This window comes from Panthera pardus, unplaced genomic scaffold (assembly GCF_024362965.1).
Source record: "Panthera pardus isolate Hobbes unplaced genomic scaffold, ASM2436296v1 HiC_scaffold_19, whole genome shotgun sequence".
Lineage (NCBI taxonomy): Eukaryota > Metazoa > Chordata > Mammalia > Carnivora > Felidae > Panthera > Panthera pardus.
Window position 1 is genome coordinate 25,682,922 of NW_026526754.1, and position 14,865 is coordinate 25,697,786.

A 14,865-nucleotide genomic window follows, 5' to 3' on the forward strand; every position below is an offset into this window, starting at 1 on the left:
GAGAAGGAGCACCACCTGTCAAACCTCCGGGCCCTCTGGGGGTGGGCTTCTGATTGAGATTTCCCCTGGAATATCTTGTCTGGGAAAAAAAACAAAACAAAACTGTCCTGACCCTGAATCTATTCTCTCCTACCCACTCACCCATTCTCCATCCCTCCATCCATCCATCTACCTGTCCCCCCACACATCCACCCTTCTCGCCCTCCATTTATCCACCAATCCATCCGTCTGTCTGTCCATCCATCCCTCCATCCCTCCCTGCATCCATCCATCCATCTACCTGTCCATCCATCCATCTATCCCTCCCCACATCCACCCTTCTCGCCCTCATTTATCTACCAATCCATCCGTCCACCTGTCCATCCATCTGTCCATCCATCCATCCATCCACCCACTCACTCTGGAGACCTATTTTTAGCTTCTGATTCATCTCCTGTTAGGGAGAGATAATAGGCTTTGCCATGGTAACTTAGCTACTGCTGAATTCCGGAAGGGACGATGTTGGTCTCTTTGGGGATGGAGAGGACACCGGAGAAACAGCCCCCTCCATCTACACTGGGAGACAGCAGGGCCATAGGGTGGGGGAGGCTGTGGGCCCCAAGACGGGAGGGTGTGTCAGCTGTGTCCTGGCCCAGCCACCGAGTCCTGTTATGACTGGACTGTTTTAACGTTTTTTATTTATTTTTGGGACAGAGAGAGACAGAGCATGAACGGGGGAGGGGCAGAGAGAGAGGGAGACACAGAATCGGAAACAGGCTCCAGGCTCCGAGCCATCAGCCCAGAGCCTGACGCGGGGCTCGAACCCACGGACCGCGAGATCGTGACCTGGCCGAAGTCGGACGCCCAACCGACTGCGCCAACCAGGCGCCCCATGACTGGACTGTTTTAGTGGCAGAAAGCCTCAGACGGTTCAGGCGTGAGGCCAAGGGAAGTCGGTCAGTTCCGACCCCAGGGGGCACAAAATGCACAGAGAGCCAGCTAAGGAGAAGTGGAGGGGGTCTGCGCACAGCCCCAAGGCAGCAGGGGCGGGCAGTGGCTCTGGGCCAGAGGGCAGGGCAGTGGAGGAAGGGTATCAGCTTGCAGCTGATGCCTTAGCAGACATGCAGCCACTTCCAGAACAGGTGAGGTGGGGAGGGAGCGGAGGCGTGAGGCCCTCGCCTCTACCCTCCACCCTTCCCCTCTGCCCTTTCTTCTCCGGCCAACAGGAAGCAGGGAGCAGCTGGGGGCGGGCGGGGGGGGGGGGGGGAGGCCTATGGAGGATCCCCTACTGGACTGGAGGGAGGCAGGAGGCTGTGGGCGTGGGGCATGGCCAGCGGGCAGACTCAGCTGGGCACCTGTCGGAGGAGGTAGGGTGAGGATGTAGGGTCAGGACGGGGTCACCAGATCAGCCGTCAGGATGCAGTGATTTTTACCAGTTAGAGCCCAACCTCCTCCTAGGCCTGAGCCGGCTAATGGGACTCGGTCCTGGGACTTTTGCTGACCTTTGGTTTTCCTTGAGTGGCTGAGCTGGTGGCATGGGGGCCGGGAACGGCTGGTGACCACTCTGCTGCCTCGTGGGCTGGGCCTACCTGGGGACAAAGCCGACACAAATGGGTGGGCCAGAGAAGTGGCCCTGTGAGCTCCCTCTCTACCGAGGGAGCTGGAGCTGGGTTTCCATCGAGTTTCCACCCCAAGATTCCGGCCCAGAGAGATGGCAAATACGCCCATCGCACAGACGAGAAAAGCAGGGTCCAGGACAGTCAAGTGAGTTGCTCAGGGTCACGGTTAAGGACCCACCAGCTCCAGGCAATTCCAGGATTTATGTCTTTCCACACGTCTTCCATCAAGGGATGTGAGATCTGGCTCTGGACTCCAGACAGGCTTCCAGGGAGGGAACGTGGACTGAAATCCTGTCAGCGCCTTGCTCTTGGCTCATAACAGCACAGGCCTGGGTTTCCTCAGCCATCAGAACCAGAAAGTGTGCACGGGCCGGGGACCCCACGGCAGGAGCCACCCCGGGCTAGGCTTCCTTCAGAAATTGCCTCCAGGACACTTTGTGGAACCGCCCCCTCGTCAGAGGAAGGACTGGGGATTTGCAGACAGAGTGGTTAGCTGCTTGGGCACTGGGCCCGAGTCGAACTGGACACCTGGACAAGTTACCTCGTCATCTGTCACACGGGAGTGTGACGGCTCTAATTCCTTGGCAGCCCCTCCCACTGAGAGGTGGGGTGAGCGTCCCTTCTCCTGGCACCTGGGAAGGCTTGGGGTCCCATGTAACCCTCTAAGGCTTGGTCATGAAAATGCCACATTCTGCTGCCTTGCTTAGTTGAGACACCGGTGCTTGGGACCCAGTTGCCAAGCTGCAAAGAAGCCCAAGCGGCCCCTGTGGCACCAAGGCCCCAGCCAACAGCACGCAAGACTGGCTGGCCGTGTGCCGTGGGCTCCTCTAGCCTGGCTGAGACCCCCACTGCATCCACAGGGCAGGCTCTGAGCCAGAACCCCCCAGCCCATCCTCTCCTGTGTTCCGGAACCACAGAAATGGTCTGAATCCATCCATGCTTGTTGTTGTTGTAAACCACCAAGTTTGGGTATCATCTGTTACGTGGCAGCAGGTAACTGATGCACCCTCTTCACGGGGGGCTTGTGAGGACAGATGGGTGGTACACAGGCCTCGGAGCAAAATGCCTGTTCAGTAAACGAACAGCAGTTTTGCACAGGAGCTGGGCTTCTCTCTCTTGTTCTGGGCGACAATTGTGCCAAAGCCCATCTCTCTGATTATAAGCTTGCCCCTCCCCCACAGAGCCCAGGCTGGGCCTCAGAGGCTAAGGACTCCCGGTCACAGTCCCCCACCCCGGGACCCGCCCTCTGGGTCTCAGAACCGTGGGCTGGAGGGGGTGGGAACAGGGGCAGCTGGGCATCAAGGCTGTTCTTTCTTCCGCCGCTGAGGAGAAGCACAGGCGGGGACTGTAAGTGCTTGTAATTGGTGCGGGGGCGGCAGCCGGCTGCCAGACGTGGCACCCGGGCGCCGTGGGCGACACCGATTTCCTTGTTCCCCGCCCCTCCTCCCACTGCACTGACGTGTGCCCTGGGCAGGAGCCCCTGGAGCCCTTGCCTGGGGCCGGCCGCTTCCTCCAGTCAAGGCCTGCCACTACCACGGGGCCCCCGGGAAGGGGACATTCTACTGGCCCGGGTCCTCACCAGGTGGCCGTCTCTCGTGAGTGCCATTTCCCCGAAGGGGGCCAGGCTCAGACAAGTGAAGCCACTTGGCTCAGTAAGCACAGCTGGGGCCGTGGAGCGAGTTCCGAGCTGGGCCTTGGCGCTTGTTCTAAGGGGCCGGAGCCGCGGTCCCCGGCCGTTCGCTCGTGTGTGAGCGTGTGCACGTGGGGGGGGGGGCGTCCCTGTCCTCAGCTGCTTTAGCGAAGCGTCTTTCTGAGCCCCCAGCAGCACGCACTCTCGGGCCTCACACGGCCGCCCTTTCTCTGTGTCCCGAAGCCGGGTGGGGCCGGCCGGGCTGACGGCCACCGTGGGTCGCAGGAGCGCTGGTGCCCTGCTCACCGCGGGTATTTCTTTCTCCCGTCGTCCCCCTGGCGGAACAGCAAACATTTATTACGTGCCCGCTGCGTGCCAACAGCAAGAACACAGGAGCTCGGCATTCTGTCCAGGTGACACAGGCCGGCCGTGACCATGTGCCGAGGGGCGGCTGTGGGAGGCGGCTTGAGGCAGGCTGCCTCTTCTGCCGTGCCTACTGAGGGGAGTGTCCGGTCCATGGGACACAGATACTCGGGACCACCCGATGCTCGTCCTCTCGTCTCCTGTGGTGACAAGGCCCCAGATGCCAGCAGGGCACACGGTTGTCCTGATAAAGACCACCCGTCCTTTGGCGCTGGCTGTGGCCCCCCGACTACACTTTAGCTCATGGCGTGAGGACGAGAGGCATGTGCTACGGGTGTGCTTCTCCCCTCCCTGAGCTCCCGTGGCTTGGATTGAGATGTAATGGCTGGAGGTCAGCAGCCATCTTGCACCACAGGTGAACTTGGAAGTAGAAGCCATACCACCAAGATCAAAAAGACAGGAGGGCCCAGTTCCTGGACACGGTCCTGAAACAACCACCGCTGAATTTCTTGAATGTGAGAGAGAAACTTCAGTCATCCACGTGACAGGGCCTAACGCACTCAGCATTCGCATCAAATAAGCTTCTGGAAAATACCATCATTGTCATGGGTGTTGCTGTAGACAAAACCTCGGAAGGGGCAGCGGGCTCAAGCATGGTGGTCCGGGAAGACTTCCCTGAAGAGGTGGCGTAAGTGGAGAGCCGAAGAGCGGAAGCGAGGAAGTTCTGGGGCAGTGACTTCACGGAGCCCCTTGCTGGGAGCCCTGCCCCCTGTGTGGGACCGTCAGAAGCTCTCTCCCGGCTCCTGAATTCTGTCTTTACTCCCTGCTTGCTGGCCAGGGCCTGCCTCAGGCCCCAGGACTGCCTTCAGGGTGGTGGGTCTTGTCTTCCTCTCCTTCTGGGTCTTGGACCTCGTTACCGAGCATAAAGATTTTCTCTTCTTCTAACAGACGCGATTTGTGTTCTTTGTGGAAATTAGAAAATCTAAGTAAGCAAAAATAATGACAAAAATCACCAGCACATCCACCCCCACGGCAGCCATGGGAACACCTTGGGGACTTCCCCCACCGACTCCCCATGAATATTCACACGCTCATTCTGCACCAGAGGAAAACCACCGCCACTGGGGTGAGTGCTGCTTCATAACAGGACTGTGCGGCCCACGCACGTCATACCTGCCGACGCCCTTGATTGTGTCCACAGCCAGAGAGGAGGCGCTAGGACCCCCATGGTGCGTGCCCGAGGACGGCGTGCGTGGGCAGCACGGAGCGGGGGACCTAGGGCCTCCCCGAGAGGAAGGGAAGGACAGGACAGGCTTGCAACAGTGGCAGCCCGGGTGCCACACAGGGACCCCAGCTGTTCCGCGTCAGCATCGCTCCGATGGCCTGAAAGTGACCCTCCGACAGAAGCCCGCGGGATCCCTCGTCGTCCCGTCTCAGTGGCTGTGACCTGCCATCGCGGGCAGACACCCTGAGTGAGCCCGTGCCCAGCTCCTCCCACAGAGGCTTTCACGGGCCTGTGGCTCACTGCCCAGCGGTGGACATCTGGGTCCTGCCCTTGCCTTTGGGGGCGTCATGGAGCACCTTGTGCTTTGCACACACTTCACACTGGGGCCCCGAAGCGTGTCCACGTTCAACACTGCACAGCCTCGCTGGCGTCAGAGGATCTGTGGCCCGAGCGGCACGCGGGGGTTACCGAACACAAGACTCATCCCCATCCGGCTCCGGGGGGGCCCTTCCTTGTGGGCAGCAGGGGACCCGCCCCTGCACAGCGAGGTGTCCGGGCTCGCCGGGAAGGAGGCTACACCCGGAACTCCCCACAGCAGTGGATTGTTGGCAAGGGCAGGGCACCGCTTAGCCTATGGCCCGGCCCGGGCAGGGTGGGGGGCCGGCTGCGGCCACACCCCCGGGGTCCCCGAGGCTGAGGGGCCGCGGCCACGCCCCGGAAGCTCTCTGGAAGCCCGAACACCGACCGTGTGGCTGTGCGTCAGGCCAGATGGCCCCGTGGTCTGGTCGGCCTGGCCAGTGTGGCCTGTCTGGCTCTGGCCGCCGGGCGCGGTGCTGGATGAAGGACTGCCTCGCGGGAGACTCCCTCTCACGTGTCGGGAGGGAAGGAGGACTCTGTTCCCAGCCAGCCCCGCTGACGTCGTGCGGCTCCTCCGCAGAGGGGCACTGAGTGGCTTGGGCACGGGACAGGAGGGGGAGACGCACAGCCGGGCAGGAGGCTGGCAGCCGGGACCGTGCCCACAAGCTGTGTCGCGCCTGCCGCGGACTTGGCACCGGCTGAAGGCCTCGCGTGGCGGCCCCGGAGCGGGAGGCGCCGCTGCCTCATTCGTTTGAGGTGAGAGGCCCGGCCGCGGGGCCTCGGGGCTGAGCTCGCACCCCTGACGGCCTCAGCTCAGCCCTGGTGGCTGGTGCGTTTGCCTTCAGAGGCCGCGGAGGGAGCACTCGGGGCCGGCCACCCCACCCGCAGCAGGGGCCTGGCTCCCGGACAGCTGGACCCCCAGAGGGCCTGCGAGACACCGAACATCGGAGAGAGGGGCGTCCGGACCCCAGGGACCGACCACACACCCCGTCCACGGCGGAGGACTTTCAGGGCTGTCTGGTAGACCCCTGCCCGGTCCTCGCCCCGAGGATCAAGCCTATACACCCCCCCGCCTGTGCACACGCGTGCGGGGCGGCCAGGCAATGGAGGCAGATGCGAGGCGATTCATACTGTGTGGTCCGTTTACATGAAGTTCAAGGACAGGAGGTATGCACGGGGGAGGCAAGGGGATGCTGGGTCTCGCTCTGGGCTGTGAGATGTGCGTCTCCACGTACACGTACCCGAGTTGATGTCGCCTCGGAAGACTTCTCAGCGTGACGTCCACACGGGGAGGTCACATCCTGGGAGCAGAGCGGGCTCTCTGCCAGCCACGGCCCGGCCCTGGGGGCCCAGCTCAGCCCTGCCAGGCCCGCGTGGCCCGGTCACGAGGAGGAGGAGTCTGCCCGTTCTGACTCCTCAGCTGGAGCAGCGGGGCCTGGCCTAAACTCTGCCCTGGGAAAGCCGGAGGGAAGGCCGGCAGTGGCTGCACACGCCTGGGTACTTTTCCTCCAGGGTTCCCTCCTGCCCGGTGCTCTGTGGAAGCTCCTGGAGGCCTGGGGCCCCGCGCAGGGTCGGCCTGGCCAGTCTCCGCTCAGGGTGGTCCAGCCGGGAGCCTGCCCACCCTCAGCGGTGGGCCAAAGACCAGCGACACGGTGGCTCCTGCGTCTTGTGGCCCAGTGCCCGGGTGGCGCTCTTAGCGCTAGGCTGGTGCAGGCCTGCAGTGGTGTTAGGACCCCGACTTTGTGGGGTTTTGACTATGGTCTCTCGAGGCCTTAGCCCTTCATCCTGGGGAGGCAGGGGTGCAGACAGGTGCTCTTGGCTCTCGGCTCGTCCCTCCTGATGAACAAACCAGGGCTGCCTCCCCCCACTGTCCTGCACAGATTCCCTCACACCGGTGAGACTACGGCGGCACTGAACGCGGACACTCTTTGAGGCCCCAGCGGTGCGCACGCGTGTGCAAGCAGAAGGTGGTCCTGTAAATAATGCTGCTGTCAACGCGGGCGTGCGGGTCCCTCTTTAAGATGGTGATTTCATTTCCTGGGGCGCCTGGGTGTCTCGGTTGGTTGGGTGCCCAACTGTCGATTTAGGTTCAGGTCGTGACCTCGAGGTTCACGGGATCGAGCCCTGCATCAGGCTCTGTGCCGACGGCGTGCTCCCTCTGTGTAGTCCCTCCCCTGCTTATCCTGGCTCTCTCTCTCTCAAAAATAAATAGACTTCTTTTTTAAACGTCTATTTATTTATTTGGGGAGAGAAAAAGACAAAAAGTATGCTCGCTAGTGGGGGACGGGCAGAGAGAGAGGGAGGGAGACAGAATCCCAGGCAGGCTCTACGCTGTCAGCGCAGAGCGGGACGCGGGGTCAAGTTCACGAACAGTGAGATCATGAACTGAAATCAAGGGATGGACGAGCCCCCAGGCGCCCCTGTGCCTGCTTTAATGTTTTTCAGCGACGTACAGCTCTTTTACCACGTTCATTAAGCGAATTCCTAAGTATTTTTTATGCTATTGTAAATAAAACTATCTTTGTAATTTCCTTCTCAGGTTTTTCCGTGTTAGTGCCTAGAATGCCACAGATTTTTGTGCACTGCTGTTGGATCCTGCTACTTTGCCGAATTCACTTTTTAGTTCTAACAGTCAAAAATACATTTCCTCAACTTCCACTTGCCCGATCCAAGGGCTAAGTTTTATCCCACGTCCTCAATTACTGCGGAGTGGGAAGAGGCGGGCCCATCCTCCTGCTGTGGAAACGCCTTCCCTGAGGCTCCCCCTGGCACTGACTTCTGGCCCCCGTGTCTTTGCCTCTGTTTCCTCTGCCCACTTCTCTGGCTGGGGGTCCTGGACTCTCTTTAGCTTTCTGGCCCCACACCCTGGGCAACGTCTGTACTGCGATGACTTCTGCATCTATGTGATAATAAAGGCTCCTCTCGTTTTGCTGCCTGGCCCTTTGCTAATTGCTGTATATACTATCTCATTTAACCCATTCCTCAAACCCGGGGAAGAATGTGTTCTCAGCACTATTTTCAAGTGAGGAAACTGACTCAGCAGGGTTAAAGTTCTCGTGCAGGCTCTCACAGCTAGTAAATGATAAAGCTGGGGTTTGACCGAGGCCTGGGTGACCCACAAGCTGTTTTTACAATCAGTCTGTGCTCCAGCTCGGATGCCACATTTCTTTTTTTTTTTTAATTGTTTTTTTAATGTTTATTCATTTTTTGAGAGACAGAGAGAGACAGGCCATGAGTAGGGGAAGGATGAGAGGGAGACTCGGAATCCAAAGCAGGCTCCAGGCTCTGAGCTGTCAGCACAGAGCCCGAAGCGGGGCTCGAACCCACAAACTGCGAGATCATGACCTGAGCCAAAGTCAAATGCTTAACCGACTGAGCCACCCAGGTGCCCCTCAGACGCCACATTTCTAACTGCCTAACGGAGGTACATGTGTGGGCACTTCAGACTGAATCCCCCCAATCTGGTCTATAGTACTTTGGGTTTTGCCTCCTACTCAGTCTTCAAAGTTGTGACTGTTCATCTCTCCTGCTGTCTTTCACTGCACCCTGTCGTGTTCAGACTACCTAGAGCACTGCCCCAGCTCTGACTCTGTCACTGCTGACTCACTTCCTGATCCCCAGCTCGTCTCCCACCGCTGGTCTTCCCTCAAATTGTTTGGTCCTGCTCTCCAATTTCAGCCTTATTTTTTGAAATAATAAATTCTGAGGCACCTGGGTGGCTCAGTCGGTGGAGCGTCCGACTTTGGCTCAGCTCACGATCTCGCGGTCTGTGAGTTCGAGCCCCGCGTCGGGCTCTGTGCTGACGGCTCGGAGCCTGGAGCTGCTTCGGATGTTGTGTCTCCCCATCTCTCTGCCCCTCCCCTGCTCATGCTCTGTCTCTCTCTCTCAGAAATAAATAAACATTTAAAAAATGTAAAAAAAAAAAAAAAAAAAAAGAATAAATTCTGCCATTAAAAAAAAAGAAACACAGTTTCTCCTCAGACCGCTGGGAACCTGCTTCGGATTCTGTGTCTCCCCCTCTCTCTGCCCCTCCCCTGCCGCAAGGACGCGGCTGGTTCCCGAGCAGGGGCAGAGGGTGGCGCTGAGCCGGAAAGCGCTGGGCCTTCTCAGACTGGCGCTCCAGCGCCTGGCCCCGCGCTCCCACACAGGCTTTGCCTCCATCATTCGCGGACTTCCTTTTCCGAGCAGAAGTGTCCTTTCAACCCCTCAGGAGGTAAAGAGCCCTGGGAGGCCCCCCGCAGGGATGGGGAGCCCGTGGACCCACGGCTGTGCCGGCTGGGGCTGGCTGGGTGCCCACGCTCCTCCCACGCCTTCGGCTTTGCAGGCAGTCCGCCAGTTTCCTTCTGGAAGTGGGGGCTGTGGCCGGAGTCACGGCTGGCTCGACGCTCGTGCGTGCCCACCCGCCGTGGTCGTGGCAAGTCCCGCAAAGGGGACTACCTGCCTGCACCTCGTGCCGGGACTGAGGTCCGAGGCAGCAGCACTCCAAAACGCTGTGCTGTGGTTGGTTAGCATCTGAACAAGCTGTGACTTGGCAGGGACGCCAGCTGGGCACCCACATCTCAGGGAGGCCTTGGGTGGAATCCTGTCGGGGCCCCGGTCTGAGACAAGAGCTGCACCCGGTGTGGGGCACAGCTATGCCACCCAACGAGTTCCCAGACCGCGGCCCTTCGGGCAGACGCTCTTACCCCCTCCCCCATTTCAGAGGCGAGGAGATTGAGGCAGAAAGCGGGTAAATGTTGCCCCAGTTCTAGAGTCCACCCCAGGAGAGCCGTGCAGCAGGCTGGGGGACAGCCTATCAGGTAGAGGAAACAGCACGGGCCAAGGTCTTGGGGAGGAGGAGGAAGCCTATTCAAGGACCAGGGCAGCGGGTGGCAGGGGGGTGGGAGGGGCGCTTCTGGGACAAGGGCCATTCCCATTATAGTCTGTGCTGAGGTCTGAAGGACAAGCCACGTGGACAGAGCCCCCACAGGGCAAGATGGCCTCTTCTGCCCAGGCCAAGAAGGAAAAGTGGAGCTTTAAATGTTGACTCTCAAAGCTGAACACATCCCAAACATAGACAACGTAATGGTGTCAGTCAAAGGTATTTCAGGAGCGGGGCGCCTGGGGGGCTCCGTCGGTTAGGCGGCCGACTTCGGCTCAGGTCATGACCTCCCGGTTTGTGGGTTGGAGCCCCGCGTCGGGCTCTGCGCTGACAGCTCAGAGCTGGGAACCTGCTTCGGATTCTGTGTCTCCCCCTCTCTCTGCCCCTCCCCTGCTCGTGCTCTGTATCTCTCAATAATAAATGAACATTAAAAAAAAAAAGTATTTCAGGACCATTTATTGACACAGCCCACCGGGGGAGTGTGCTGAAAGGGGTGAGGTGACCCTTGTTCGTCTTATGTGATGACCCCAGAGCAAACATCTCATTACAGTGGTCAGGACTTCGGGAGTGTGAATGATCCCCTCCGGCAGCAGCGTGTCTGAGGTTCCCACCTCCATACCCCCATGCTCTCTGTCACCCCAGGGGAGGAGAACAGAACCCCTGGACACCCCCTGCAGCAGTCTGAGTCCCCCACTCACCATGCAATCCTCCCCACTCTGCCTGGCGGCCTAACCCCGGAAAACTTGGCCCACCCACCAGGCTGGCTCAGGAAAGCCCCAGCTGGCCCTGGAAAGCCCCAGGAAAGCCCAGCCCACTTCTGGGCTTGCAGCTGGGTAGCTGGGGTTGGGCTGGATTTGGGGTCAGATGATGGAACAGGAGTGCCGACGAGCCTCCCGGCACCCGTCCCCCGGGGAAGGAATCTGCTCTGGAGGGGAGGAAGGGACTGACCTCTGGATGAAATGAGAATATTGCTCTTTCTTGAGGATGACTGACTAGACGGCCTATCTGGAACCCCTTCTAAGCAAGGACGAGGTGTGGTCATTTCAGCAACGATTGAGTGTGTTTGATTTCATAGTGTTGTTTTCCTGTTACAAAATGCTGCCGGCTCAGGCACCGGTGATGATCCGGTCGTGCAGGAGGCAGGCGCGTGGGGCCCGCCTCCCTTGTTCTCAGCAGAAGAGGGTGGCCATGTGTGCGCTGTCCTAAGACCACGATTTTTTTCATGTTTATTTATTTATTTTGAGAGACAGAGAGAGTGTGTGGGTGCACGCCAGGGAGGAGCAGAGAGAGAGAAAGAGAACCCCAAGCAGGCTCTGAACTGTCAGCGCGGAGCCTGATGCAGAGCTCCATCCCACGAACCATGAGATCATGACCTGAGCCAAAATCAAGAGTCGGACGCTTAACCCACTGAGCCACCCAGGCGTCCCCAACCACGATTCTTATGTAATTTTTAAAATGGGGTTCTTGTAAATGGTGAGTACGGTAATATCCTCGCATGGTACAAAGAAATCAGTTGTAGGGGCACCTGGCTGGCTCAGTCAGTAGAGCGTGACAGTCTTGATCTCGGAGTCGTGGGTTCGAGCTCCACGTTGCGGGTAGAGTTGACTTAAAAATAAATAGTGGGGGTGGGGGGGTGGCTGGGTGGCTCAGTCGGTTAGGCGTGGGCTCTTGACCTCAGCTCAGGTCATGATCTCACAGTTTGTGAGTTTGAGCCCCACGTCAGGCTCTGTGCTGACAGCGTGGAGCCTGCTAGGGGTTCTCTCTCTTTCTCTCTCTGCTCCTACCCTGCTCTCTCTCTCTGTCTCTCTCAAAAATAAATAAACATTAAAAACAAGCAAACAAATAAATGGACACCTTAAAGACATTTTTTAGAAAGCAGTTTTAGCAAGCTGTACCTGGGGACGTCGCCCCCGGTAGCCGCCGTCACTGCGAGTTGTGTGGCCCGGCTGGGCTTTGGTAGGTGCCAACAATCACAAACGTGTCTCCTTTCCCCCGTGCGCATCGCCGTGTGAACAAATCCAGGAGGCTGTTGCACACCGGCATCTGGGGAGCCCCCACACTTATTAACTACGGCACAGAACACCTGTGCTGTCGTTGTAACCACCCCTCCGGGCGGACATTGGCCGTCTCCACTCGTTTGCTCTCAAAATGTGGCAGGTTGTCTCCAGAGGCGACTGCAGACAATCACTGCCCGCCTCTGCACGCACGACGCTTGTCCTCTCCTTGTACCACGGCTGCCGTGTGACTCGTTTGGACCAACAGGTTGTGGCAGAAGCGAGGCCGTGTCGTTGTAGAAGGTACTGCCGCCGGTCTCTAGGAGCCCCGGGCCATCCTGCGGGAAAGAGGCCCCTCCAGGCCTCGGTCACCCGGCCGCCCAGCTAAGGCCGGAGACGCGAGAATGAAGGCGTCTAGGACATGCCAGCCCCAGCCAAGCCCCAGAAGGCAGCCACAGAAACGACCCAGCTGACACCGGGGGGGCAGAAGGAGCGCTAGGCTGGGCCCAGCTGATCCGCGGCCTCTCGAGGAACAATGGGCTCCGGGTGGTTTTAGACGGGAGCTTAGGCTGGTCTGACTCTCCTCTTACAAACAGCACCTTGTGCGCGCGTGGCAGAATGAATTTCAGCAGGGTCAATTTCCCAAAGTGGGGCTGCTCGCTCGACGAGCAAATGCAGCCTGGATTTCAATTAACTTTTAAATTTTTGCCATTTTTGTTAGGAGAACAGCATCTTGGATTAATTTGCCTTTCCCTCATTCTGAGTGAGGTTGAACATTTTACTCAGATGTTCAAGGGATTTTTTTTTTCTGTCATCTTTGGTTTGTGTCCTTTGTCCATTTTCCTGTTGGACTGCTTCCTTTTATTTAAAAAAAAAAAATTTTTTTAACGTGTATTTATTTTTGAGACAGAGAGAGACAGAGCATGAACGGGGGAGGGTCAGAGAGAGGGAGACACAGAATCCGAAACAGGCTCCAGGCTCTGAGCTGTCAGCACAGAGCCCGACGCGGGGCTCGAACTCACGGACCGTGAGATCATGACCTGAGCCGAAGTCGGCCGCTTAACCGACTGAGCCACCCAGGTGCCCCAAGACTGCTTCCTTTTAAGAAGCGATTCTAAGGGCGCCTGGGTGTTCGGTGGCCGAGCATCTGACTTTGACTAGGTCATGACCTCACAGCTCGAGGGTTTGAGCCCCCATTCACTGATGGCGAGGAGCCTGCTTGGGGTTCTCTCTCTGTCCCTCAAAAATAAATAAGTGAACATTAAAAATATATATTAAAAATATTTTTTCCTAGTTTGTCACTGGTCTTTTATCCTCCCGAGCAGTGTTTTGGCCACGCAATATTTTGTTCTACGTAGGGAATTTACTGATATTTTCTCTAATGCCTTCTAGACAGTTAATCTGCCTGTCCTTCTAGTACTTTCTGATTTAATCTCCATTATATAAGCCATTGATCTACTCAGTGTTTGTAGAACATGAGGTATAAATTCCAAACTGATCCTTTTTCGAATGACTAAGTTGTCGTCCCAACACAACTTATTCAAAGCCCACTGGTTTGATGGGCTACCGTTTCAGTGAAGTAACTGTTCGCGTGTACTTGGGTATCGAGCTTTCCAAACAGCCCTCTGGCTGACACGACCCCATCCCTACCGGTAGCACAGAGCTCGGCGATGAAGACCCGGTTCCCACGCCCCTCCCTCTCTTTTCGACATTTGATGGACAAAAAAAAACACTGATATTCCCCCACATGATAAAGTGGGCAACCAAAGCTGTTAGCAACCCGTCTACCTACCAATATTTCTGGGGCATATGCTCTGTGCCTGGACTGGATATGAGATCGTGATGAGAAAAATACTGCTCTTGTCTTTAGGGGTCTTGTCACACTAACAGGAGTTTGAGGGAATATATGGTAAAACAAGCAAGACTTCCTGGAGGTGGGGTCGTCTAACTGAGGCCGGACAGATGAGGAGAAGTCGGGCAGGTGAGGAGGGAGTGCTGGGGGCCTGGCAGGCCTCCACTCCGGCTGGATCGGGAGTGCCTGACGGGGAGAACCTGGATGTCGGCCTCCCGCACGTGAGGAGGTGGCCTCACTGTCTGGCCCGGGTGCTCATGGTGGCATCGATCCCGGTCACCCCACCTCCAGCCACCTGCCTGCTCGGGCGGAGCTGTGGCGAGGTTGACGCTGCGGGAAAGTGCTGAGAGCCGACGCCCCTGCCACCTGCCCCCCGCACCCCTCCCCTGGAGTCTGGAGTCTGACCTGGTGTTCTGGGCTCCGGGAGCAGAGTGCCCAGGAGGAGGTACAGCTGCTCCGGTCCCCGAACCCCTGAGCCCCCCTGCCCCCCAGCAGACCACACTGCAGGCTCCTCTTCGAGGGCGGAGCAAACGCTAACATCTTTTCTGACAGCTCAAGCCACATCCCCAGGGTGGCTCTGGACCCTCTTAAGGTGCCTGCCTGACAAAACTCAAGACTGCTGCTGTCATCCGCCCCCTGTGGGCAGGGGAGGGAGGGGAAGGTGCTGGGGGGGGGGGAGGGGCAGGCAGACGCAGGTGGTCTCACGGGACGAGCCCCTCTCCCTTCCCTGTTTTTAAATGTGGTAACTTTTAATAACAGACTTTAGTCACACGCGTCACGTACAACACGGATCACCTACGGCTTCAGGACAAAAGGTACAGGGAGTTGCATCGAGTTTTAAGTCTTTAGTTTCCGTGTTCTGTAGTTTCTACCACTGTCCTGAGCAACGAAACTGCTCGAACAGCTTGTTTCTCTACCACAGCAGACGGCAGTTCGAGCACTTAGACCAGAGAATATTCAAACCAGAAGAAACGTCCTTCTGTTT